Source organism: Suncus etruscus, chromosome 10 (genome assembly GCF_024139225.1).
Source record: "Suncus etruscus isolate mSunEtr1 chromosome 10, mSunEtr1.pri.cur, whole genome shotgun sequence".
Lineage (NCBI taxonomy): Eukaryota > Metazoa > Chordata > Mammalia > Eulipotyphla > Soricidae > Suncus > Suncus etruscus.
Window position 1 is genome coordinate 75736326 of NC_064857.1, and position 26896 is coordinate 75763221.

Sequence of the window (26896 nt, forward strand, 5' to 3'; positions counted from 1 at the left end):
AGCTACTCCTCTTCCCTTTTTGAAAAACAGTTAGACTTTGTCAGTATGGTATATTGTCCTATGGCTTACATTTTTGGTATACATTGAATTTATTTTCCTCTTTCTTTATTACTTCAAGTTGTATTTCAGCAGGATCTTTGCTTAGAAACAAAAGTATTACCTTGAAAGACCTCCCTACCCTTTAGTAATGCCACATTGCCAGGGGAGGGAGTCTTGACAAAACACTTTCACTTTCCAAGTAATCTTGCTTATTTCTCCCTAATGGTGGTTTAACAAAATTTTAGGTACTTTGTGAAGTAGCAACTAGAGGGAGGGACTGGAGGGAGAAATATTCTAGAATTTTTTCCCTTCTCCTTTCCCTGCCTCCTCTCACTCACAGATTGAAACCTTGATGAAGAATTTCTTTTGCTCTGTATCATTCCCCTTTTAGATTGCACACTCCACCTTTTTTCATTTTAGATTTTGGTTTTCACAAGTCCCTCGAGTAAGCTCATCTCTCAGATACTTCGTAAAGGATTGGGCCAAAACTTTCAGACAGTTGCTCTAGAAGAAGCTACATTAAGAAATTCAGTTCCCACATCCTCTGTAGTGTTTTTTCCTCTTCAGGTGAGCCAGGAAAACAGAAGATATTTGGAGCCACATTGGATCAGCATCTTGCTATAGATGTCTCAAGATTTGAAGTTCTAAACTTGCTTTACTGTTGGTCCCCAAGAGATTCAACAGGGGCCATGTAAGTGTATCACATCCAATGTAAACGATGCGTACCTGCATGTGCCTTTAGGGTCTTATCACCATCTAGGTTTTCTTTGGGCCATTCAGCTTTCAGTGTGAGGCTTTCCCCTTCTGTCCTGCTCCTTTCCTCAGAGCCAGTCACCAAAGCCAGCCACCATTTTAGGACTTTGACGAGAGCAGGAAAGGAATCCTGTCATTCTCACCTCTGCCGACCTTGATAAAGCCATCCCTTGATTGGATACTTTCTCAGATTTCTTGAACTTCTTAACCTTTGTTTTAGGAGGGCTGGTGATTTTTCAAATAGTTTCCTTATAAATTTTATTAATTGAAATTTTGAAAGGTATGTAATTGGATAAGGCTGTTTGCATTTAAAAAAAAGCCCCCATGATCAAGTGAAATAACAAGTAATTTTAGTTCCATAATGGAAATTGAAATTGTCTTACTGAGAACAGATAGTATTTAATAGGTTTTATCCTTTTCTTTGCCAAATCAGTACAATCTATTAATCTGTATATTTTGGAGTGGCAGATTTGTGGAGTAAAATTTAATTGTTTTCTGGATTTCAGTTTAGTGACAGTTTAAAAACTGTAGTATATATATATATTTATTTGGTGTTCATGTGGTAGTAGAGAGATTGATCCTGGTTCTGCAGTATGGAAGGCAAATGCTCTATCCACGTAAACATTATTCTTATTCCTTCTTTGTAGTCATCATAAGAATTAAGGCAATTAATGTTTGGCTTCTCAGGACAAGACTTTTGGAGAAATATTGAGAAATTATAAAGACAATTTATATATATAGATAGGTATATACTGTCTATAAAATTATGATCTATCATCCTAACTATTTCAGTATATTTTTTGATAAAGGAAAGGTATTAGGTTTTTTTTTTTTTTTAAATATGAAACGCTTCACGAATTTGCGTGTCATCCTTGTGCAGGGGCCATGCTAATCTTCTCTGTATTGTTCCAATTTTAGTATATGTGCTGCCAAAGTGAGCACAGGAAAGGTATTAGTTTTAATTACATTTTGATATATTATGGTACATGAATGCTTTTGATAGATGACTTGTATGCAGTTATAATTATTGAGATACTTGGCAAAAATTTTGTAGGTATAAATGATTCTTCTAATTTTTCTACCTTCTGGACAACTTTATTGAATTAGGTTGATAATAGAAATCACCAAATAGTGGAGGAGCTTTTTTAATCATAAAGTAAATAAATTAGGTTAGTGGCATACCAATTTTTATACCAGTAGTATGCCAACAGTCCACAGTGATGACTAAAAACCATTAAATTAGATAATGAAATTTTATATTTTTGAAATCCTTTAAAGATAAAATATTTTGTCTTTGGCTGTTTTGTTTTGTTTGGCTTTGTTTGGGGGGGGGCATAGCCATTGATGCTCAGAAGTTACTCCTCGTTCTGCACTCAGGATATTTTTGGTTGGAATGATACAGGATGCCGTGGCTCAACCTGGGTTGACTGTGCAAGGCAAGTGCTGTGCTGTCATTCTAGCTCCAGCAAAAATATTTTTATTCTTTAACCATATCTTCTTTTAATATATTAAGCTTGTGGCATAATAATACATTTTTGGATTTTAGAATGTTGAATTTTGAGGACTTCAACTAGCATTAGATTTCTGGAATTTAATGTAGGCTCTAGCATGCTTTTGTTTGAATCAGTTCATTTAGATGAGGATTAGTAATAATAATTCTGTCTTACATAGTAAACTGTTTCCAGTTGTAGTGTATAGCAGTCTAATTTGGATTCTGTAAGGTATATAAATTGTCAATTTCTTATTGTTGGTCCTTAAAATGCCCTCTGTATTTCATTTTAAACACCATGGTTACAAGGTTGTTCATAATCCAGGTTTTTTTTCCCCAGCAGATGAAGTTGTTCATGATTAAGTTACAGTCATACAATGTACAACCACCTTCACCAGTGCACATTTCTTACCACCAATGTCCCCAGTTTCCCTCTTATTCTCCCTGTTGCTCTCTTCTCTACTGCCAGCCCCTGGTGCAGGCGATTTATTTCTCTCTTTGTGTATTGCTCTCTCTCCTCACTTCCCCCCCCCTCTCTCTCCTCACTTTCCCCTCTCTCTCTCTCCTCACTTTCCCCTCTCTCTCTCTCCTCACTTTCCCCTCTCTCTCTCTCTCTCCTCACTTTCCCGTCTCTCTCTCTCCTCACTTTCCCCCCTCTCTCTCTCTCCTCACTTTCCCCTCTCTCTCTCCTCACTTTCCCCTCTCTCTCTCTCTCCTCACTTCCCCCCCCCTCTCTCTCCTCACTTTCCCCTCTCTTTCTTTTCTTTTGTGACATTATGATTTGTACTACTGCAAATGAAGGGATGCCATGCATGTCTTTCCATATTAGACCTTCTCTAACTGCACTTTCCTTTCTTTGTGAATGTCCTCATTTTGTTTACAAATACAAACTTGGGTTTATAAATAGTACACTTAATAAATTCAACACCAGTTTTTGCCTATCATTAAAATGATATAGTAGAGGTGGAATTTACAAAACCTGGCTCTAGTAGGGTCATCTTATATACAACCATTTTATATATACCCAGCCATAGTTGATGAGGGTTTGTTATTTCATTAAATTAAAAGTGATCTGGAGCGGGATCCTCCACGGATAGATATTATAAAAATAATAAGAACCTTGAAACGCCCCTTTCCAGCCAGATAGTGAAAACATTCCCAAGAGTTTTCTTCAATTTAACTGAATTGTGAGTAATTTCTTTTTTTTTTTTTTTTTGGTGAGGGTAAAATTTAATAAAGACTTTGTAAGTTAGATTGTGTATAGAACATTCTTAAAAACAATCATAATTTTCAAGTTTAGAAAATTAAGTGATATGATAATGAGCACTGTAAGAGGAGTTTACACCATGAAATATCATCTGGCAGGTCTTAAAGATCCAGTTTTGTTTCCTAAAAGTATTCAAAAATCATGAGCATTCTGGTATAATGGTAAACTACTACAATTGAAAACAGATTATAATAACATATTCAATGAATGAGCTCTGTAACAGGAGTTTATGCATGCAGTTGCATATTTTATTGCTATTTGTGGACATAAACATTAGATTATATTAGCAGTCATAATCAAGTATAAAATGAATAGATTAGAATTTTTGTCAGGACATTATTATAATGAGTCCTGTCTTCTGAGTGTAATATACTATAACATTGCAATGTGTAACCGGGGTGACCAACCTATATCTCCAAGTACCACTGTGGACAAAATATCATGAAATTATTATAGACATAGTAAAATTAAGGCATTAAAACTACTTACAGTAAAAACTGTAGTGGAAATCTATGACTTCCAAATGCATTCTGCACCTATTTCTGTTGATAAAAGCATTAGAACATTATTATAGACCGCTATAAGAGCAATTATTTCGACACCTGCTCAATCTAAAAAGCTGTATGTATTCATGATGGGAGAATATAATTCTTGGCATTTAAAGAATCTATTGACAAAAAGGGCTGTTGTGTGCGTATATAGTGTGTAGTATTGTCGTTACAATTGGGATTTGGTTTTTGTAATTGCTCTTTGAGTAGTTCATTTAGGGATGGTATGGATATCACAAATTTTAAGAGTTCAAATTTGTCTGAAGATGTTTTTAACCTTCCCTTGAATGTAAATGAGAGTTTTGCTGGGTAGTGAACTCTAGGTTGAAAATTTTCTTTCACTTAGTAGTTTGAATTTGTCATTCCACTCTTTTCTTGCCTGTATAGTTTCAAATGAAAAATCTGGTTTGACTTTTTTAAATTATTTTTCTTATTTAAACATCTTGATTACAAATATGATTGTGATTAGGTTTCAGTCATGTAAAGCACACCCCCCTTTACCAGTGCAACATTGCCACCACCAATGTCCCAGATCTCCCTCCATCCCACCCCGCCCTCACCTGTTCTCTAGACAGGCTTTCCAGTTCCCTCATTCATTCACATGGTTATGGTAGTTCTCAGTGTAGTTATTTCTTTTTTTTTTTTTTTATTTAAACACCTTGATTACATACATGATTGTGTTTGGGTTTCAGTCATAAAAGGAACACCACCCATCACCAGTGCAACATTCCCATCACCCATGTCCCAAATCTCCCTCCTCCCCACCCGACCCCTGCCTGTACTCTAAACAGGCTCTGCATTTCCCTCATACATTCTCAATATTAGGACAGTTCAAAATGTAGTTATTTCTCAAACTAAACTCATCACTCTTTGTGGTGAGCTTCCTGAGGTGAGCTGGAACTTCCAGCTCTTTTCTCTTTTGTGTCTGAAATTTATTATTGCAAGAATGTCTTTCATTTTTCTTAAAACCCATAGATGAGTGAGACCATTCTGCGTTTTTCCTCTCTCTCTCTGACTTATTTCACTCAGCATAATAGATTCTGTGTACATCCATGTATAGGAAAATTTCATGACTTCATCTCTCCTGACAGCTGCATAATATTCCATTGTGTATATGTACCACAGTTTCTTTAGCCATTCGTCTGTTGAAGGGCATCTTGGTTGTTTCCAGAGTCTTGCTATGGTAAATAGTGCTGCAATGAATATAGGTGTAAGGAAGGGATTTTTGTATTGTATTTTTGTGTTCTTAGGGTATATTCCTAGGAGTGGTATAGCTGGATCGTATGGGAGCTCGATTTCCAGTTTTTGGAGGAATCTCCATATTGCTTTCCATAAAGGTTGAACTAGACGGCATTCCCACCAGCAGTGGATAAGGGTTCCTTTCTCTCCACATCCCCGCCAGCACTGTTTGTTCTCATTCTTTGTGATGTGTGCCATTCTCTGTGGTGTGAGGTGGTATCTCATTGTTGTTTTGATTTGCATCTCCCTGATGATTAGTGATGTGGAGCATTTCTTCATGTGGAATTGTGAGTAATTTCTAGATAGAAATGACTTCTTTCAGTATATGAAGATTCTACTTTTTTATTATTCATCACCTCATTTATTTATTTATTTATTTTATTTTATTTATTTATTTTTTTATTTTGGTTTTTGGGTCACACCCGGCAGCGCTCAGTTAGGGGTTACTCCTGGCTCTATGCTCCGAAATTGCTCTTGGCAGGTTCGGGGACCATATGGGATGTCGGGATTCGAACCACTGTCCTTCTGCGTCTAAGGCAAACGCCTTACCGCTGTGCTCTCTCTCTGGCCCCAAATTTATGAAATTTTTATTTTTGTTTTTGTTTGTTTTGGGGTCACATTCATCTGTGTTCAAGCTTACTCTGTCTCTACTTTTGAGGTTCACTTTTGGCAGGCTCAGAAGATCAGATGGGATGTGGGGGGCTGAATCTGGGTGGGCCGTGTGCAAGACAAATACCCTTCCTGCTGTATTATTGCTCCTGCTTATTAGCTATCATTCTTGTCTTAGTTTTTAGTTTTAGGACTTTAGCTTCCTAAGGGTTTCTTTATTACAGGGCCAGAATGATAGTACAGTGGTAGGGTGTTTGCCTTGATACATCCCATCTGGTTCTATCCTCAGCATCCCATATAGTTCCCCATGCCTGCCAGAGTAGATCCTGAGTGCAGACCCAGGAGTAACCTCTGAACACTGCCAGGTATGACCCTCAAACAAAACAAAACAGAGAACAGAGTCCTCCTATTAATAGTAAGATCACATGATAGTTGTCTTTTTGTGACACTTCTTTTAGCATAATATCATCAAAGTTCATTTGTTTATCACATGGCAGGTTTTCCTTTTTATGAGTGAATGTTCTACAGACCACCTTTCTTTGCCCACATTCATATGTCAGTGAACATTTAAGTAGTTTCACTGTCTTATTAGTAGGAATAATGCCACAATTTTTCAAAGCAGCATTTTGTTTTCCTTCAGCTAAATACCTAAAAGTGTAATTGTTTCATATACAGTTCTAGTTTTACTTCTCTGAAGAGAAGTCTGTATTATTTTTCATTTTGGCTGTTCTCGTTTACATTCCCACTAACAGTACTCTCTATTTTCCCTTTCTTCTGAGCTTACTAGTAATTTTTTTTTCTTTGTCAATACAAAGAATGAGTCTTTAAAAACAGGTAGAAAAAAATTCCAGGTTAGTGATAAAACAGAGAGATTGTACAGAGCATAAGGCGCTTACTTTGCATGTGACTGACCCGGGTTTGATCCCCTGATGGTACTCTGAGTATCACCAGGAATGATTCCTTTGTGTAGAGCTAGGAGTAACTCCTGAGCATCTCCAGGTGTGGCTAAAAAAGAAGAAAACAAAAAACAAAACTATATGCATTTTAGAGATACTGTGTGAGAAGTTTTCAAAGTATTTCAGCATTCACTTATCCCTGAAAAAGTTCATTCCTTTCATATTAGCAACATTTGCCTCTTGCTGCTAACCGTTGACAGTATTTCTAATATGTTCTCATTATAATGTTTTAGGGATTAAGAAATAGACACGTCAAAACAAAGAGTCTGGTGGAGGACATAATGTTCCTTTCCTCTAGATTAAAATTGGCTGCATGGCACAGGAAATTGATGACATGTTTCCTGTAGGACATCATGGTGTGATGTTAGTTCGAAGCCATGTATAAAGAACTAAAATGATAGAAACAAAAACTAAATGTTAAAGAAGTTAGAGATGTTACTGTGGCCATGAAGTTGGGGAAATCCTGATAAAATGTGGGTCATGGTGGGTTTGTAAACTGAATAGGATTTAGAAAAGTAAATTCTACTGTTATTAACTATAACTATTATAGCACAGCTATTAATCTGCTATGCTGTGATTTATTTAGTCACTTTCTTATTCTCATTTTTTACTATTATAGTAAATATTCTATTGCATATTCTCAAGTATTAATGTTACTTCATATATATTTTATAATTATGTTTGTTTCCTTGGGCTAGATTCCTGGGACTATGGTTGCTGAAACATTTGTTCTTGATCCTACCAAAAGGTTTTTAAAATATTATGCCAGGGGCTGGAGCAGTGGCGCAAGTGGTAGGGCATTTGCCTCGCACATGCTAACCTAGGATGGACCGTGGTTTGATTCCCCCGGCATTCCATATAGTCCTTCAAGCCAGGAGCGATTTCTGAGCACATACCCAGGAATAACCCCTGAGTGTCACAGGGTGTGACCCCAAAACAAAACAATAAAAAGAAAATATTATGCCAGGTTAAAAATGTATTGCCTGGGCCTGGAGAGATAGCACAGTGGCGTTTGCCTTGCAAGCAGCCGATCAGGACCAAAGGTGGTTGGTTCGAATCCCGGTGTCCCATATGGTCCCCTGTGCCTGCCAGGAGCTATTTCTAAGCAGACAGCCAGGAGTAACCCCTGAGCACCGCTGGGTGTGGCCCCCACAAAAATGTATTGCCTGAGTCCGGAGCTATAGCACAATGGTAGGGTGTTTGCCCTGCATGCCGCCAACCCTGGACGGACCCTGTTTTGATTCCCGGCATCCCATAAGGACCCCCAAGTTTTCCAGGAGCAATTTTTTTTTTTTTTTTTTTTTTGTGGTTTTTGGGTCACACCCGGCAGTGCTCAGGGGTTATTACTGGCTCCAGGCTCAGAAATTGCTCCTGGCAGGCACGGGGGACCATATGGGACACTGGGATTCGAACGATGACCTCCTGCATGAAAGGCAAACGCCTTACCTCCATGCTATCTCTCCAGCCCCTCCAGGAGCAATTTTTGAGCTCAGAGCCAGGAGTAACCCATGAGCACCATCGTGTGTGACCCCCCCCCCCCCAAAAAAAAAAGTATTGCCAGGGCCGAAGCCATAGCAAAGTGGATAAGGCATTTGCCTTGCATGCAGCTGATGTGGGTTTAATCCCCAGCATCTCGTATGATCTCCCAAGATTGCCAGGAATGACTTCTGGGTGCAGAGCAAGAGCACTGTCCCTGAGCACTGCCAGTTGTGGTCTCAAAACCAAAAAAAAAAGTACTGCCAAATGATATGTCTTCAACTTTCAATTTATCTTGTATGAAATTTTATTTTAGTAATTTAATGTGAAATTAAATTTGTTTTATTTTAAACTTGTGCTTATTTGAATTCTTGTGAAGACATACAGATGAAAGTATTTGTGTCTAATATTGCAACTGAGAATTGATTAGAGGATTTATTTTTTATTTAATTAATCAATTTATTTATTTATTTATTTATTTATTTATTTATTTATTTATTTATTTTTTGGTTTTTGGGTCACACCCAGCAGCGCTCAGGGGTTACTCCTGGCTCTACATTCGGAAATTGCTCCTGGCAGGCTCGGGGGACCATACGGTATGCTGGGATTTGAACCACCGTCCTTCTGCATGCAAGGCAAACACCTTATCTCCATGCTATTGCTCCGACCCCCTATTATTATTTTTAATAATATATTTAAACACCCTGATTACAAACACATTTGTAGTTGGGTTTCAGTTATAAAAAGGAACACCCCCCCCCTTCACCTGTGCAACCTTCCCACCACCAGTGCCCCCCATCTTCCTCCTAATTAGAGGATTTAGATCAAAGAGATACAATGTTGAACTAAGTTTGAACATATCTACATTTGGCCACAATCTGCTCCCCAAATGCAGTTTCTTCTTGTCTTCTCATAGACTTTATTTAAGTGGGTTATATCAAGTACTTTCTTTCATCTTCAATTTCTTTATCTAAACTGGCTACTTCTTAAAAAGAGTTTAAATATAGGGTCTCATGAAATAGAGAGCAGTTAAGGTGCATATGGTCAACCTGGGTTTGAGTCTCAGCACCTCATCTGGCATATGGATTTCCCATTTCCTGTTAGGAGTAATTCCTGAGTTCAGAGCCAGGAGTTACACCTGGGCACAGCTGGGTGTGGTCCCTAGGCCCCCTAAAAGAATAAAAGATAGTTTAAATGTACCCAAATCTTTCCTATCATTAAAAAAAAAAATCACTTTATATTCGTTTTAAGAATTTCTACTCTTCTCCTTCAGCCTAACTTCTGAGTTGTATGCCTTGATTCTGCCTCTTACTCAGTATTCACATCCTGAAGTACGGATTTTGTCCCCCCCTGTGACAGAGTTGTTCTCATTCCAAAGTGCTGATGCTCCTTGTTAAATTGGGAGGAAAGTTTCAGTCCTTAAATGACTGAATCTGCTACTTTGAGTACCAGTGAATGACTTTCTTTGCTTTCTGCAGCACTCTAGTTTTGTGACACTGTCTGCCTGCTTGGTTTTCTTCCATATATTTTTTCTCACTCTCAGGCTCTTCTTTATCAGTCTTTTAAAATCTGGGTTTTCCTGGGGCATATTATTTATTCTCCCATGTAATCCCTTTATTGATGATGTTGCTCATTCCTTGGGCTTAATCTATAGTTAACAATGTTCAAATTTATATCCTAGCTGTAAGAGGTGGGAAGTGTGGCTGGGTGTACTCAGGGCTTACTCCTGGCTCTGTGATCAGGGACTTTTACTGGCAGTGCTTAGGGATTCATATGCAACACAAGGAATCCAAGCAGGCCCTTGCTGTGCTGGGCAAACACACCCTTATTTCCCATGTTAGTGTCCAGCCTGCCAGTTATACATCTTTCTCCTCAGGTTGAGTTGTCAGAGGAGTGAAGGCTCATCAGCATCAGGAACTGACTTCATTGACCCCCCCCCACCCCCCCGCCTTGCCTCGTCAAAACCCCCTTTCTTGCAGGAACTGTGAAAGAACTGATACCCCCTGGCCCCTTAAGTCAGACTCATCATCCGATCATTCTTAATGTCTCAGCTTTCACTGAAATATATAATTGGCCAATGTGTCCTACTGACACTTCCTCCTAAATGCTTGCCTGTGCCAAGTATAGGCCAAGTACCATGTTATTGCTCTGCTCCTTGTTGTATTCTCTAGTTCACTCTTCATTGCAGCCAAAGGTCTGTCTGATTTGAAGCAAGAAGCGTATTCTCATGAAAACACTTTCTGTTTGTTTGTAGGGTAAATTCAGTACACCTAAATGTGATTTTCAAACTCATAGAGAATTAGGCTTTTGTTAGTCTTGCATAGCTTTTTTTTTTTTTTTTTGGTTTTTTGGGCCACACCCGGTGACGCTCAGGGGTTACTCCTGGCTATGCGCTCAGAAGTCGCTCCTGGCTTGGGGGACCATATGGGACGCCGGGGGATCGAACCGCGGTCCGTCCTAGGCTAGCGCAGGCAAGGCAGGCACCTTACCTCCAGCGCCACCGCCCGGCCCCAGTCTTGCATAGCTTTTTCCCTCATCTTGAAGTCTGTACCTCTTCCTGCGGATTTTTTATCACATGCTACATCTTCCTACTGCTACTGTCACATGCTCTGGTCATGTTACATGCTATCTCTGTTACTCCATTACTTTTTAATTTTTATTTTTGGGTCACACCTGGTGGCGGTCAGGAGTTACTCCTGGCTCTGAGCTCAGAAATCGCTTCTGGCAGGCTTGGACCATATGGCTTGCCAGGATTCGAAGCAGGGTCCAGCCTGGGTTGGCGTGTGTAAGGCAAATGCCTTACTGCTGTGCTATTGCTTCGGCCCTGTTACTCCATTAATTTACCTCTTGTCTTCTTGTTCCCCTGCCCTTTTTTATGTGGGGGAGGCATACCTGGCAGTTCTTGGAGCCACTGCTCGCAACTTGGTGCTTGGAGGTCATTTCGTGTGTGTGGTGTGGTGGTGGTGTGTGTGTGCGTGCGTGTGCGTGTGTGTGTGATTTTCTTAAGCATGGACCATACTGCTGTGAGCCAGACAATTCTAGGCTGTCACTGCTTGCAACTTGGTGCTTGCATGTCATTTCGTGTGTGTGTGTGTGTGTGTGTGTGTATGTGTGTGTGTGTGTGTGTGTGTGTACATGTACCATACTGCTGTGAGCCAGACATAGAACTTGTGGTCTGGCCCTACACCAGAAGGACAGATACTTGCAGTTCTTGTCGGCTGCCCACGGCCTTTCTGCTTTCTCATATGGCTTGTGAATAATGCTATAAATATCCAAATGGCCTGGGGCAGGACAAAGTTTCTCCATCACTGTTTAGTGTACTAGAGGGAAACCTACAAGTACGTACATATATAATACAGCTTATTAAGGTAAGCGCAATGAGAAAAAGCCAAGGGTAAAAGGGTATATGCTCATCAAAAACAAGAAATATGACAAGGACTTCTGAGTCTGGTTATTTAGATTGACTTAAAAGTAGCTGATCATTGAAGAAATTTAAAGTTTAGAACATACCGTATTTTCTGACGTATAAGACGACTTTTGAAACAAACAAAAAAAAGTCAACCAAAAATCGGGGGTCGTCTTATACACCGAGTATATCCTGAAAAATGTTTCAATATGCAGCTAAACGAAAATTGTCTGAATATTGCCATAAAACGAATTTTCCAACTCGATCCTGCACCAGTCACTGCAAGGCTGCTCGGACCGCCTCTCTAACTTGGCCAATCCAAGCAGGCTTTTTATGCATGCAAATTAGACAATGTTCTGGACCTGAATCTACACTGTAAAAAGTCTGTTCAGATTGGCCAGAGTCAGAGAGGAAGTCTATTACAGTATAACCTTTGAATCTTTGCTTGTGATTGGCTCACTGTGGTATATACAGTTGCAGCACAGGAATGTTCTGTCTGATACAGCGAATATAGGCCTAAACCTATGTTTTAACTGCAAAATTAGGGGGTCGTCTTATACGCCGGCAAATACGGTAACTGATAAGATTTGTTCATTCTAGTTGTAAAATAATCGACAAAATTATTGACCAAGCTACAGTGATTGAGGAGAGACTTAGAATTAGAATTTAGGTTTTGGGAGAATGAAATCATTGACTGAAATATGAACATATTAATGGTCAGTTCAGTATTTTTTGTTGTTGTTGTTTTGGTAATCTCTGTCTATGCTTGGGGATTACATCTCTGGTTCTAGGTATGCTCTGAGTTTACTCCTAGTTCTGTGGTCAGTGATGACTGCTCAGGAGACCATAGGCAATGCAGGGGATTGAATCAGGGCCTGCAAAGACAAGCTTCTTAACCTCTGCTATCAATAGGACCCATACAAGATTATTTTTCTTTTCCTTTTTGGTTTTGGGGCCACACCCAGCAGTGGTCAAGGGCTATCTCTTCCTGGCTTTGTGCTCAGGAGTGAACCATGAAGTGGTAGGGAGGACGCTATGTGGTAGGTAGTGCCAGGGATTTGAAGTACGATCTCAGATAATGAATGTAACTGCATGCAAGTCAGTGCTGCCTCTCTAGCCTGACTGACTTTATTTTCTTTTCCAGATCTTATTAAAATTAATAGGTTTCTACTTTTTGTTTCTTCTATGCCTATTTTCAGAAGGATTTATTTTTGAATTCTGGTGATTTCCTTTTATAATTACCTCTGTATTTATAAATAATGTTTATTATTCTGCTTATATATGTGCTGATTTTAAACATTATTTTTAACTTCCTGCAATAGCAGATTAATACACTGTTCTCTGTGCTTTTAAGCTTCCCCTGTAGTTGTATCATTTTTTAAAGTTAATTTAGTCAGCATTTACATTATTCATGTTTACTTCTAAAACAAAAGTGAGCTATATAGTGATGTTTTCAAAATATTTTCAGTGTATAATACTTCTTACCTGTTTGCAAAAGATAAAGAACGTACTTCAATTTACCAATCTGTTTCTTTATATTTTTGTGACATTTAAAGAAATACATGCTTAAACCAAGGCTATGGTATATTTTCCTAAGCCATCTTCTGAAAACTTTGTTTGACTTTTGCATTACAAGCTGCAAGTCATCTGGAATGGACTTTTATATATGAAATGAGGTGAATTAATTTTCTTTCACATGAATATTCAGTTGACCAAGCACTATTTGCCATTCTTGTTGGTGTGCTCAATAACCATTGAAATGTAAAATTAATATTTGAACTCTCCATTTCATTTCACTGGTCTCTTTTTCCTACTGTCTCTTTTGCTGCAAGCACTGTTCTATGTCATTGGTCTGTTTTCTATTGTTTACTAATACCACAGTTTCTTAAATTGCTGTTACTCTTGGGAGCTACTAATTATGATTTCCAGCTTTATTATTATTTTTCTTGAGTCAAGTTTGTCTTGGTAAGCTTGGCCATTTTTATTTTTACATAAAATTTTGTTTTTGTTTTTGGGCCATATCTGTTGATTCTCAGGGATTACTCCTGGCTATGTGTTTAAATCATTCCTGGCTTGGGGGGACCATATGGGATGCTGGGAGATTGAACCACGGTCTGTCATAGGCTAGCGCTTGCAAGGCAGACGCCTTACCTCTAGCGTCACCATTCTGGTCCTGTATTTTTTTTTGTTTTGTTTTTGTTTTTGTTTTTCGGACCACACCCGTTTGATGCTCAGGGGTTACTCCTGGCTAAACGCTCAGAAATTGCCCCTGGTTTGGGGGGGACTATGTGGGACTGGGGGGGTGGGATCGAACCAGGTCCTTCCTTGGCTAGTGCTTGCAAGGCAGACACCTTACCTCTAGCGCCACCTTGCTGGCCCTGTGGCCCTGTATTTTTACATAAACTTAAAACTCAGATTGTGCAATCTTCAAAATTCATTAGTATTTAAATCTATAGACCAATTTAGGGGATAATTATCATATATTTGGCAATATTAATCTTACAATTCATTCATCTTTAATCTACCTCCATTAAGATTTTATAGTTTTACTTCTAAAAACCTTATATATCTTCAATTGATTTATAGCCTTTTCAGTCTTTTTAATGCTACTTTATGTGATATTAAAATTAATTTTATTTTGTACTTGTCAGTTGTTGGTATGTAGAAATAGTTCTTTTTTTATTAATTACATTTAGTTACCTTTTTAAAATCACTGTTAAGAAATCAGTCTGTTAGACTCCATACAAAAACAAGTAAGTGATCAGCAAATGAGATGGATTTCTTACATTCCTGGTCCCTAAACCTTTGGGTTTTGTTTCCAATTATCTAGACTAACAAGTCAATGTAGTCAAATATAAATGATAACAATATATCTTTGTCATTGATGAGGGGTCTTTTTTTTTTTTTAACTTTATTGATTCATTGGTTGATTTCTGGACCACACCCAGCAGCACTCAGAACTTACTCCTGGCTCTGCACTCAGGAACCACTCCTGGCAGACTGGGGGACGATATGGGATGCCGGAAATCGAACCAGGTTCCTCCAGGGTTGGCTGCATGCAAGGCAAATGCCCCACTGCTGTGCCATCTTTCTGGCCCCAATGAGGGGACTTTTAATATTTCTCTATTAAATATGATTTTATTTAGAGTTTGTTTTTTGGTAAACACCCTTTCACAGATGAAGTAAGAACTCTTCTTAGGGCCAGAGTGAGAGTAGAGCTGGTAGGGTTTTTGCCTTCTACACAGCCAACCTGGGTTTGATCCCCAGCATTCCCTACAGTCCCTAAGCGCCTCTAGGAGTGAGCTCAAAGTGGGAATAAGTCCTGAGCATTACTGGATGCCCTTACCACCAAATTTACTTCTCAGTACTAAGAATGGTTTTTTATGAATGGGTTTTGAATTTTATAAACCTTTTCTCTACCAAGTTAAATGATGTTTTTAAATTTTTAATTTTTGGGGGGAGGTTCTTGGGCCACACCTTGCGATGCCCAGGGGTTACTCCTGGCTCTGTGCTCAGAAATCGTTCCTGGTTTGGGGGACCATATGGGACACTGGGGGATCAAACTGCAGTTTTTCCTAGGCTAATGCAGGCAAGGCAGATGCCTTATCGCTCGCGCCACTGTTCCGGCCCCTAAGTTTTCAATCTTTTTTTTTTTTTTTGGTTACACCTGGCAGCACTCGGGTTACTCCTGGCTCTTTGCTCAGAAGTCATTCCTGGCAGGCTTGGGGGACCATATGGGATGCTGAGATTCAAACTACCGTCCTGCTGCATGTAAGGAAAAAAATGCCCTGCCTCCATGCTATCTCTCCGGTCCCTAATTTTTCAATCTTAGCTATATGATTAGTTTATGTGGTAGATAACATTGGTTTTTTTTGGGAGGTGGAGGTTAGCACTCCTGGCCTGAAAAACTTGCTTTGCATGTGGCAAACCTGGCATCCCGTATGGTCTTACCAAGCATCACTAAGTGTGATCTAACAACAATAACAACTCACCCCCCCCCAAATACCCTAAAACAACTTGAATTCCTTGATTAGGTCAATCTTAGTTGAATTTCTTGATTAGGTCAATCTTAGTCAGTAGGTATTAGTATTTCATCTCTGTTTAGATTTGGTCTATATGAAATTAGTATATTTTAGATAATTTTTGCATTTATTTTTATTTATAGGAGAGACTGATTTATCTTATAATCTTTTCAAACTTTAGTGGATTTTACTTATGCTGTAAAATAAGGTGGAAGGTCATTTCTTTTTTAATAGTCTCTGGAACAAAATTTGTATACATTTGGTTCTTTGATAGATGTTGACAAATTTCTAATTGAAAATTTATTATTATTATTATTATTATTATTATTATTTGGTTTTTGGGCCACACCCGGTGGTGCTCAGGGGTTACTCCTGGCAGGCATGGGGGACCATATGGGACACTGGGATTCGAACCAACCACCTTTGGTCCTGGATCGGCTGCTTACAAGGCAAACGCCGCTGTGCTATCTCTCCGGGCCCTATTATTATTTTTTAATTTTTAATATTTTTTGTTTATTGATGAAAATGCATCACATAGTTGATATAACTGATCATAATACAGTTGTTTCAGGAAGACCAAAATCAACCTGATTTAAAAAAAATAGAAAATTGAAAGAAAAACTAAAGAGATAGGAGAGAAAGGAAAGAAAATGTTCAGTGGCAAGTACATTTTTGAAAATTATTGAATGACCAATGAACTCATTAAAGCACTAGCAGAAAGTTTAGTAAGCTCTTATTTATTTTTTTTAAAGGATGAGAGTTAAAAAGAATACAGTAAAAACGTGTGGTGTGGGTGGGGCCGGAGAGATAGCATGGAGGTATAAGGTGTTTGCCTTTCATACAGAAGGAGAAGGTCGGTGGTTCGGATCCCGGCATCCCATATAGTCCCCTGAGCCTGCCAGGAGCGATTTCTGAGTGTAGAGCCAGGAGTAACCCCTGAGCACTGCCGGGTGTGACCCAACCCTCCCACCCCCCCGCCAAAAAAAAACCCAATAAAAAAACCAAAATCTGAAAAAAAAAAAAAAAAAAAAAAACCAAAAATGGTGTAGGTGGCAAATGTTGTTTGCATAGGCCCAGCAAAATATGAAGGAAATGGAAGGGAAAAACCTGGGCCTAAGTACAAGGAGACCTTACCCCTGACATTTTTTGATATAAGTCCGACTCAGGGCTCCAGGCATACTAGGATGTCCAGCCCCTGATTCATTCTCTGTGGTCATGGTAAATTTTTTTTTGAAGATTCTCTGTTGTTGGTGTCAGATTTCTGTAGTTAAAGATTCTGCTTTCCGTGCATCTTCTTCATCTAAGTTAGGATGATGTTGAGCGCCCTCCAGATTCACCTCACCATTAGCGGGCAATGAGGAGAGCCCTTCCCTGCAAGCAGGTTGTTGCTGTTACTAAGTCATCTGGTTGTTAAGAGAACCCTCTTTAGAGTAAGTTCATGCCAAGGAAGTGGTAGGGTCTTGCTTGGTAGAGGTTTGCTTCCTGGTGATGTTATAGACAATTGTGGCTGTTTCTGTAGATGGTATCCATGCTTCAGGGGTATATGGGCAATGCCTGTTCCTATGAGGCCTGAGCCAAGTCATTATGACCATGTTCAGGGTGTAAAGCCCTCACTGCATTACAAAAGTTGTGTTCCCATCTCTCTTAACTAAGAACTTGTTTGCATATGTAATATTTTTTTCATTTTAATGTGACTAAACAAAAGGGGGACAATACCACAAGGTATTATTGGTGATATGGGGGCCGAGGGAACAAGTCCGACAATCCCGGTAACTTGGCTCTAACATGAACTCTAAACAGAGAGGCTCTTCTTACAGAATTCCCTATTGAACAAATAGCAAAAAAACAAAACAAAACAAAACAAAACAAAAACAATGAGTAAAATTGTCACTATATAAGGAAATATTCAATAAGAGTTATAGCTGTTAAGGGAATACACTTAAGATACTCAAGGGAGATATACATGTCCCTTTTATTTCTTTTTGTTTTTTGTTTTCTTTTGGTTTTTGGGTCACACCCAGCAGCGCTCAGGGGTTACTCCTGACTCTATGCTCAGAAATTGCTCCTGGCAGGCTCTGGGGACTATATGGGATTCGAACCACTGACCTTCTGCATGCAAGGCAAGCATCTTATCTTTATGCTATCTCTCTAGCACCGGGACAGGACTTTGGTCTGTGAGTTGGCCTTCTGGAGTCTTCAAAACTTCTCCCAGCAGTCCCACGTCAGGAAATGTGTTTGAGTGGGGACTTATCAGAACCGAGTAAGGTAGCAAGCACATGCACGCAATAAAGGGAGGTGGAGGAAAGGAGGCCGCTGAAAGTAGATCAATAGCAACAGCGTATTGATTTCTTCTAAGTCTGAGACTCTGTTTTTCCACTTTGGGAGCTCTTTGACAGCTGGCTTGAGCAGGATAATGGTCTGCTTGTGAGGAGCCAAGAACTGATAGTATAAAGGGTTAAATGTGGGGTAATAGGTGGTGGGATGAGTGAGTAAAGTACTAGGAATGCTCCTAAAGGTGGTGACCCAAAGGAGGAAGGACAGTATTTTACATTCTGTATAGTGCAAAGTGGATTAAACTCTATGACATCCTATTAATCTATATAAATCACCCCTGTGTGATTTGAGAATGGGGACTAGTGGGAAGGAAAGTTGCCATCGACTTCCTCAAGCAGGCCCCTCTTGTGCAGGGTGGGGGGTGGGGGGAGGCTGGGGTCCCCTTTAAAGTCCTCCCTGGCACCTACCTTGTTGGCACTCTGGGCAGGAGGCCAGGGATAACCCTGGGGTCCAGAGGAAGGAGAGAGAAGGCTGTGGGGGGCAGCCGGAGCCCACATATTCCCCTAATCTTGGCCAAAAAGCCTGTATTGAAAATCTTAAAGAATATTTAGTTTATTTAATAGTACATGGATAGCTATTCCTAGTTCTTAGATATTTCGTTTTGAGAGAATATTAATCTAGGAAATTGCGTATTTTATAATTTCCTTTTTATGGTTTTTGGGCCACATTCGGCAGCCCTCAGGAGTTACTCCTGGCTCTGTACCCATAAATTGCTCCTGGCAGGCTTGGGGCAATATATGGGATACCGGGTATCAATTCCAGGTCTGTCCCAAGTTAGTGCGTGCAAGGCAAATGCCCTGCCACTATGCTATCACTCCGGCCCCCAATATTTTTCAAATTTAGTAGGATAAAGTTATAATAAATTTAATAGGATAAATTTAATAGGATAAATATTATAATATTTTCTAGGGCTTTTTAATATTTCTAATATCAGTGTTACACCCTTTATTTCTGATGTTCATTAAATACAATGGAAGGTAGATTAAAATATCTCAGAATTTTCTCAATGAGTCTTTTTAACTTTATTTATTGACCGATTGATTGATTGACTGGCCCTCAGGCCATACTTGGTGGCCTTCAGGGGCCACTCCTGGCTCTGCACTCAGAAATTGCCCCTGGCAGGCTGGGGATCATATGGGATGCTGGGAATTAACCGGTCTCTCCTGGGTCAGCTGCACGCAGGCAAACGCCCCACTGCTGTGCCATCTCTCTGTTCTCTCAAGGAATCTTGAACTATGTCCATACCTATTCCCATCCTGTTAGAAATATTGATTCTAATTTTATCATAAAATTCATTGCTTACATTTATTTTATAAAAGTTAATTCATTATACAGTATTATCTTTGTCCACTTTGACATTTTTATCTTGGATTAATCATATTGTAACAGGAATTTTGTTTTCATAATACTTACATGTGCTTGCCCTTTTTGTTTTTGGTTTTTGGGCCACACCCAGCAGTGCTCAGGGGTTACTCCTTGCAGGCTCTGGGGACAATACGGGATGTTGGGGGATCAAACCTGAGTCTGTCTTGGGTTGGCCACGTGCAAGGCAAACACTCTTAGGCCCCACTTGCTATTTTTTTTTTTTTAGCTTCCTGGGTCATTTTGTCTTTAGATATGTTTCTTTTTTGTTTTGTTTTGTTTCGTTTTTTGGCCCACACCCATTGACAGACACTCAGGGATTACTCCTGGCTATGCACTAAGAAATCGCTCCTGGCTTGGGGGGACCATATGGGACACCGGGGGATTGAACTGTGGTCCGTCCTAGGCTAGTGCTTGGAAGGCAGACGCCTTACCTCTAGCACCACTGCTCTGGTCCCGTTTAGATATGTTTCTTAAATAAAATGTTATTTTTTTTTTATAACATTGGGTTCCCAAGCAGAGTTTAGGAGGTATCTGGGTCCTTCCCAGGAATTTTGGCCCACTGGATTGGCAGTTCCATGAACTAACTGACAATGCAATTGCTCAGGTGCTGTGGTGCCAGGTGCTTCTTGCTGGGCCCCTCTGGTAGGACTGGGGCCTCGGACAGTACCTGGTGTTTGGGGCTTGCAGGGCCACACCTGTTGATGCTTTCATGGGCTCTGGGTGCCAGGCATTGAACCAGGGTTGCTCACATTTAAGTCAGGTACCTTAAACCCCCTTCCCCCACTATTTTACTAGTTCCTATGATTTATTTTTAAAAAAATGATATGAGCTCTTACATTTATTTATTTATTTTTTTTTTTGGTTTTTGGGCCACACCCGTTTGACGCTCAGGGGTTACTCCTGGCTATGTGCTCAGAAATCGCCCCTGGCTTGGGGGGACCATATGGGACGCCGGGGGATCGAACCGCGGTCCTTCCTTGGCTAGCGCTTGCAAGGCAGACACCTTACCTCCAGCGCCACCTACCCGGCCCCAGCTCTTACATTTATTGACATTTATTATGTGTTGCTCTTAATTCTATCATGGCATATTTTTAATATTAATTAATAACTTTCTGGTATTCCTCTTTTTGTCCTATGATCTGGGTTTTCCATTTCAGTTCATGCTCCTGAAATTTTGAGGATTTATAACTTGATTTTAGTTCTAGTGGTTGTTCAACATTAAATTATACCATATATTGGTTTATTGCTATTTAAAAGGAAATGGTATTTACTGATCTCCATAAATGATGCATTTATTCATATTATTGAATTTGGTTTCAAGAAAGATTCTTTTATTGGGGTTTGTAGCATGGGACCTACCCAGTGTTACGCAGGCCTTACTCTTGGCTCTGCACCAGGGATCACTCCTAAAAAAATGTGGGAATTGTGTACTGCTGGGGATTTAGCCCAGTTTACCTGCGTAAGAGGCCAAGTGTCTTCTTTGCTTCTCTCTGGCCTATCAAGAAAGGTTTTCTGAATGGCCTTCTGTAAAATAAATGATACCTTTCTATCAGAGATGAGTGTTGCTGTAGTTGAGATGGTTTTTAAATCACCAATAGTATAGATTATTTATTACATTCCAAGTGGTGTGTAAGCACAGAAGTCAGACATAAATGCTGCCCTCATAGATCTTCTTGTTTTAATAAGGAAAGAACACATTGGGTAAATAAGTCTGAGGAAATGTGACTAATAAGAGCAGAGAAAGAGCAGATCTTAGTCCTCATATGGGCCATGTATTCATAAGAAAAGATTTTTGGTTTTTGGGCCACATCCAGTGGTGCTCAGGGCTTATTCCTGGACCATACGGGATGCTGAGTTCTGTCACATGCAAGGCAAGTGCTCTCTACCTGCTGTGCTATTGTTCTGACCCCAGAATATTCTTTTTATAGCTGAAAGTATGCAGAAGGTTTACATGAAGAGCTGTAAATGTCACGAATGCATTCTTAGTCAGCAGAGGGTGATGGTACTTTCTGGCAGATATTGCCCACAGGATAGAGTGGATTCTTTTTGTTGTTATTGTTGTTTTTTTTTTGTTTGTTTGTTTTTTGGGGCCACACCAGTGACACTCAGGGGTTACTCCTGTCTATGTGCTTAGAAATTACTCCTGGCTTGGGAGACCATATGGGACGCCGGGAGATCAAACAGAGGTCCGTCCTAGGCTAGCGTGTGCAAGGCAGACACCTTACACCCTGCACCACTGCTCTGGCCCCTAGAGTGTATTCTTGATGAAGCAGGTGCAGCTGTATCACGAACCCTAATGCCAGTTAATTAGGCCTTTTGCTTTATTCTCCATCCTCTTTAGGATGGAAGAAGTTAATGCTCAAGTTATTATCTTTTGCCTTAAGAGATTGTGCCAGGTGAATCAGCTTTTCTTTACATAATAATTTCCGGTCCTTTGGGAGTTCTTTCTTCACTAGCTTTCCTAGGCAAGAGAAAGAACTGGTTTGTGTTTTTTTGGAGGGAGGGGCACACCTAGCAGCACTCGGGTTACTCCTGGCTCTGTGCTCAGAAATCACACCCTGCAAATTTGGGGTACCATATGGAATGATGGGAATCAACCCTGGGTTAACTGCATGCAGAGCACATGCCCTATCTGCTGTGCTATTGTTCTAGCTCCAGAACTGATTCATATTTGACATGATATTTTCAGACATGGTTAATTTGGCTTTGTAGATCAAAAATTCACAACTCTCATAATATATGGGCATGATTTTAAGTAGTAAAATTGCTTCTGGTTAGGAAATGTTTTTCTCTAACCCAGTGTCAGATAATTTTAGCTACTCATGAGTTAGTGAATATAAAGTGCAGATTTTTTGACTTTTGCTATAGTAAGAGAGTGACATATCATTTGGTTTCTATTAAATTTAGTAAGTCTTATGATGGTCATTTGTTATTCTAACAAAAACATTCTGTGAAATTCAGTTAAAGTTTATATTTTAAATTGCTCTTTTTTAAAAAAGTGTTTTGGTAATCTTTTTAGATAGCCATTGCAGTTTATTAGTATTTCTGTTTTACTAGTGAAATATGTCCAGAGATTAAGTGACCTGCCTAAGACAGCACATCTACTTATTAGTGGTTGAGTCAGATATAAAGCATTTAACTTGCAAACCATTCTTGTTTCCCTGCACTCCCCTCTGTTTGGCCACACATTTATCCACAGTGATCAGAATGCCATGAATGCGTCTTGATTCTTCTAGCAGAAGTAGAATGGAGATGAAAACTCTTAAAAATGGTGAAATTGGGCTGGCAGGATGCCTCAGGGTAGCTGAGCACATGTTTTGCCTGTAGGAGGCACAAATTCAACCCTCCTGTCCCTCCACTAAAATAGGTGAAAAAATTAAAGTAATTCTTCTGTTTTAGACAGTATTTGCACTTTCACACACTCTAAAAAAAGGTAGATGACATCTTATTTATATATTGTTTTTTTTTTTTTTTTTTTGGTTTTTGGGTTACACCTGGGAGCACTCAGGGGTTACTCCTGGCTTTATGCTCAGAAGTCGCTCCTGGCAGGCTTGGGGAACCATATGAGATGCCGGGATTTGAACCACTGTCCTTCTGCATGCAAGGCAAACGTTTGCCCTACCTCCATGCTACCTCTCTAACCCCCTATATATTCATTTTTACTGAGGAAAGTGCTTATGGTCTTTTTCTTTTTTGGGAAATAAGTATTTGAAGGGGTGATTTATTGCATAGCTGTAATGGGAAAGTACAGAATCCCCCCAAAGCATCATAAAGAAGCAGACTTTTGCAAAAGACAAGTAGTTTGCCAAAGAACGCTTTAATTGGAAATCAGATTTGTGATCAGAGGGTAGGTCAATGCTAACATAATAATACTAGGAGGAACTTTCAGGTGAGATGGAGAAGAATGAATGGAAGGGGAAAGAAATAGAAATGTTCGGAAAGTGATAAAGCTTGAGGGAGAAATAGTGTGAATAAAAACATTAGGTGTGGTTTTGGAAAGTGTCACTTCGGCAGAAAAGAAGAGAAGGGATTGGCAAAATGATAGCAAGATCAGGGGAGATAGGAAATACGATTTAATCTTTGTAGGGTAGGAAGCAAATAAAGCTGCACGGGTTTGGATTTATGGCAGATCTGTCCCCTGGGCCTCTCATAGTGTCCTTTGCCAGAGCAAACTGCGACCCGAACCATTGCCTGGCTGGGTCACCTGCCTGTGGGCTATAGGCACTGAAGTGGGTTGCACAGTGCAAAAAAGAAAAGGAAGTGAATTGGGCCCGGAGAGATACCACAGCGGCGTTTGCCTTGCAAGCAGCTGATCCAGGACCTAAGGTGGTTGGTTCGAATCCCGGTGTCCCATATGGTCCCCCGTGCCTGCCAGGAGCTGTTTCTGAGCAGACAGCCAGGAGTAACCCCTGAGCACCGCCAGGTGTGGCCCAAAAACCAAAAATAAATAAATAAATAAATAAATAAATAAATAAATAAAAGAAAAAAAAGAAAAGGAAGTGAATAAAGGAGGGTAAAGGTATCCAGGAAACCTGAAGTGAAAGGGATTAATTGATGGTTTAGTAGGGCCCTCGCTTATCCTGCCGATAGGTCTTGGGTCCTCTGCCAGTGGCATTTCAGGCTGTAGTGTTGACATGACAGTTTGCTAAATGGCCTCACACCAAAGGGACTTCAGAGACATGTTCTACCTCATTGCCTAATTGCCATAAGAGGAGGGATCATTTGAAAGCCTCAGAACCTTTAGGCCTGAGCACCTGTTTTTTTACCCATGCATCAGGTTTGCTATTGCTTCTTGGGTCTGGAGCTGATACTCAGCTAATATATATATATATTTTTTTTTTTCATTTTGTTTTTTTTTGGGCCACACCCGGTGGTGCTCAGGGGTTACTCCTGGCTGTCTGCTCAGAAATAGCTCCTGGCAGGCACGGGGGACCATTTGGGACACCGGGATTCGAACCTACCACCTTTGGTCCTGGATCAGCGGCTTGCAAGGCAAATGCCACTGTGCTATCTCTCCGGGCCCCTAATATGTTTATATTTTAATTAAAATCAGGTTTTATTATAAGGGACTGAGGAAGGAGATAAGGGATGGAGAGGATAAAAAAGAGAGTGAGAGTGAGAGCAATGCATTCAAGAGAGAACAGGGGCTTCTCCAGAAAGAGTGTATGTGGACAGTCTCACTTGAAAATAGGAAAGTCAGAAAATTCACATTCAGGAGGAGAGATGCGATGACATGTGCACAGGCCCAAGAAACATATGTGCCAGCTAATGGTATTGGAAATAATAAGTACAATATAGCAGTTTTTATTACTGACAGAGAATAAAATACCTATTATGGAGGGTGGGAGGAAAATTGGGGACATTGATAGCAGGAAATATGCACAGGTGAAAGATACCTTCACATTGCAAGACTGAAACCCAAATCATGAGCAACTTTGTAACCACAGTGTTTTTTTTGTTTGTTTGTTTGTTTTTTTAAGGAAAAAAATGTTTTCCCCATATTCTGCTCCATGTTGGGTCCCTCTCTCCTGTCCTAGTTGTTGGGCAGTGACAAAACACCTAGTTCCAGGCCTCTTAGAAAGTCTGTAATCAGAGTTGGGGAACAAGGAGGAGGGAGAAGAGACTCCTGAAAGCTGGGAATGCTGCTGGCCACATGGCTGGCAGGTGCCAAGGGCGTGGTTTCGTTTATGGCTCAGCGATGCCACTGGGCTCCTGCTCACGCCACCTCCCTCTCTGCATCAGTGCTTCTCAGCTGAATCTGATCTTGCGCCCTTCTCCCCACCCCTGTGTGCCCAGAACAATGTGGCAACGCCCAGACACATTCTGCGTTTTCATAGTTGGTGTGCACGTGGCATGGAGTGGGTGGTGCAGGCTTAGGGCTGCTGCAGAGTTTGCCCAGCAGGTAATGTCAGTCTGGACACAGACCCACAGCTCCAGCTCATGACTGTTGGCTCTGGGCTTTTGGTTGACTGTTTCTGCTGCACCCAGCACTGCTCAGGGGCTACTCTCAGCTCTTTGCTGGGGGTGTCACTTCCTGTGGTGCTCTGGGGTCAAGCCATGGGGTTCAAACCCCTGAGTCCCCTACTTTTTCCCCCATCCCTCCCGATCGCTGACAGAACAGAAATGACTGTTCCCAGACTCTCCTCCCTTCAGTTCTGGAAACAAGCCCGTGGGCCCTTTTGAGGTTTTCTAAGGGCTTTGCTCTTCTCACAACATGTAAATCAAATGAGTAAAAATAACAAGAAAATTGCAGTCTCAGAAACTCTTTAATGAGAAGCTCTCAGTGTTATCCACTGAACTCTAAATAGAACAAAATTAGGGCTTCTGCCCTACGCCTGTGCTTTCTTTCTGGGTCTTCCCACCCTCCTCACCCTTTTCTGCTCTTCCCTAAAGAACCCTGGCTGTGGTCCTCTCCCTGTCCCTTGACAGGAGCAGAGACGGGGTGGTGGCATGTGTGGGTATCATTTTACCAAGGAGTTAAGGGGAGAAATTTTACATTTCTTATATGATGCCCAGGCTGGTGCTTTTCCATTGTTATCCTCCTTGTCCTCTTCAGCATTTCTGGGGTAGAATGATCTCACAGCATTGCCTGAGGCCTTGTCTTGTCCTCACCACTTCTGCACTGTGTCTGTGGTAGCACCATCATTGCCACACACTCAGAGGGGCCCCATGTCTAGCTGGATGTGCTGCCGTTGCCATCATGAAGCTGTGCACTCAGTGGGCCTCACTTTCTCATTTTTGAACTGGGCCTTGCTGGTCCTGCTTATCAAAGTTCTCCCCAGCAACTGCCTAGGGGAGAGGCAACACACTGGCTACTTACCTTCACAGATTATTCTGAATACTGTTTTTGTTAGGCATTAAATGGTTTGTGTTTTCTTTGTTTCTTCTTTTTTTTTCTTTTTCCTTATAGCGCTAAAGAATGTATTTCCCAAGAGAGGAAAAAAAAAAAAAACAATAGAAAGCAGGCAGGGTTTCTTGGGACATTTATCACATTCAGTTAGTAGTTCCTCTGGTCTGGCCCCTGTGATCATTAGCAAGTCCCTGGCCTCATGAATGTTGATCACATGTCCTGCTGATGTCATTTGTGCGGGGATGAATGGAGCCGGTACCACACAGCACAGTCATCCAAGCAAAGCGAAGCCTTTTAATCAATGCAGATTATTCTTGTTGCTAGCATGAAGACTGTCAGGAACCCTACAGATTACTTCGGTGCCATAAATAGGGTGATTTTACTTTATCTTCTCATTTGTCTGCTGGGTAATTATCTGATACTTCTTATATATCTGGAAGTCAAACTCAGTCTGAAACTTTTAAGCCTTCTCTCCGGTGGCCAAAATTCACCCAAATATAAGAAACCTCCTTCCTCCTTCTGACACACTTTGTATGCATTGCC

At 40.4% G+C, this 26896-nt stretch overlaps 1 protein-coding gene and 2 non-coding genes across 3 annotated transcripts in view; 2 read left to right on the plus strand and 1 right to left on the minus strand.

Annotated features, from left to right (window-relative positions):
- MBD2 (methyl-CpG binding domain protein 2) overlaps window positions 1-26896 on the plus strand; it is an 86296-nt gene that overhangs the window by 44617 nt on the left and 14783 nt on the right. The gene's annotated exons all lie outside the window — the stretch shown is intronic.
- LOC126021444 (U6 spliceosomal RNA) lies at window positions 1628-1734 on the minus strand. Its single transcript, XR_007499959.1, has one exon. It is a non-coding gene; the product is annotated as a U6 spliceosomal RNA (small nuclear RNA).
- Window positions 23610-23747, plus strand: LOC126021052 (small nucleolar RNA SNORA42/SNORA80 family). The gene has a single exon (XR_007499668.1). It is a non-coding gene; the product is annotated as a small nucleolar RNA SNORA42/SNORA80 family (small nucleolar RNA).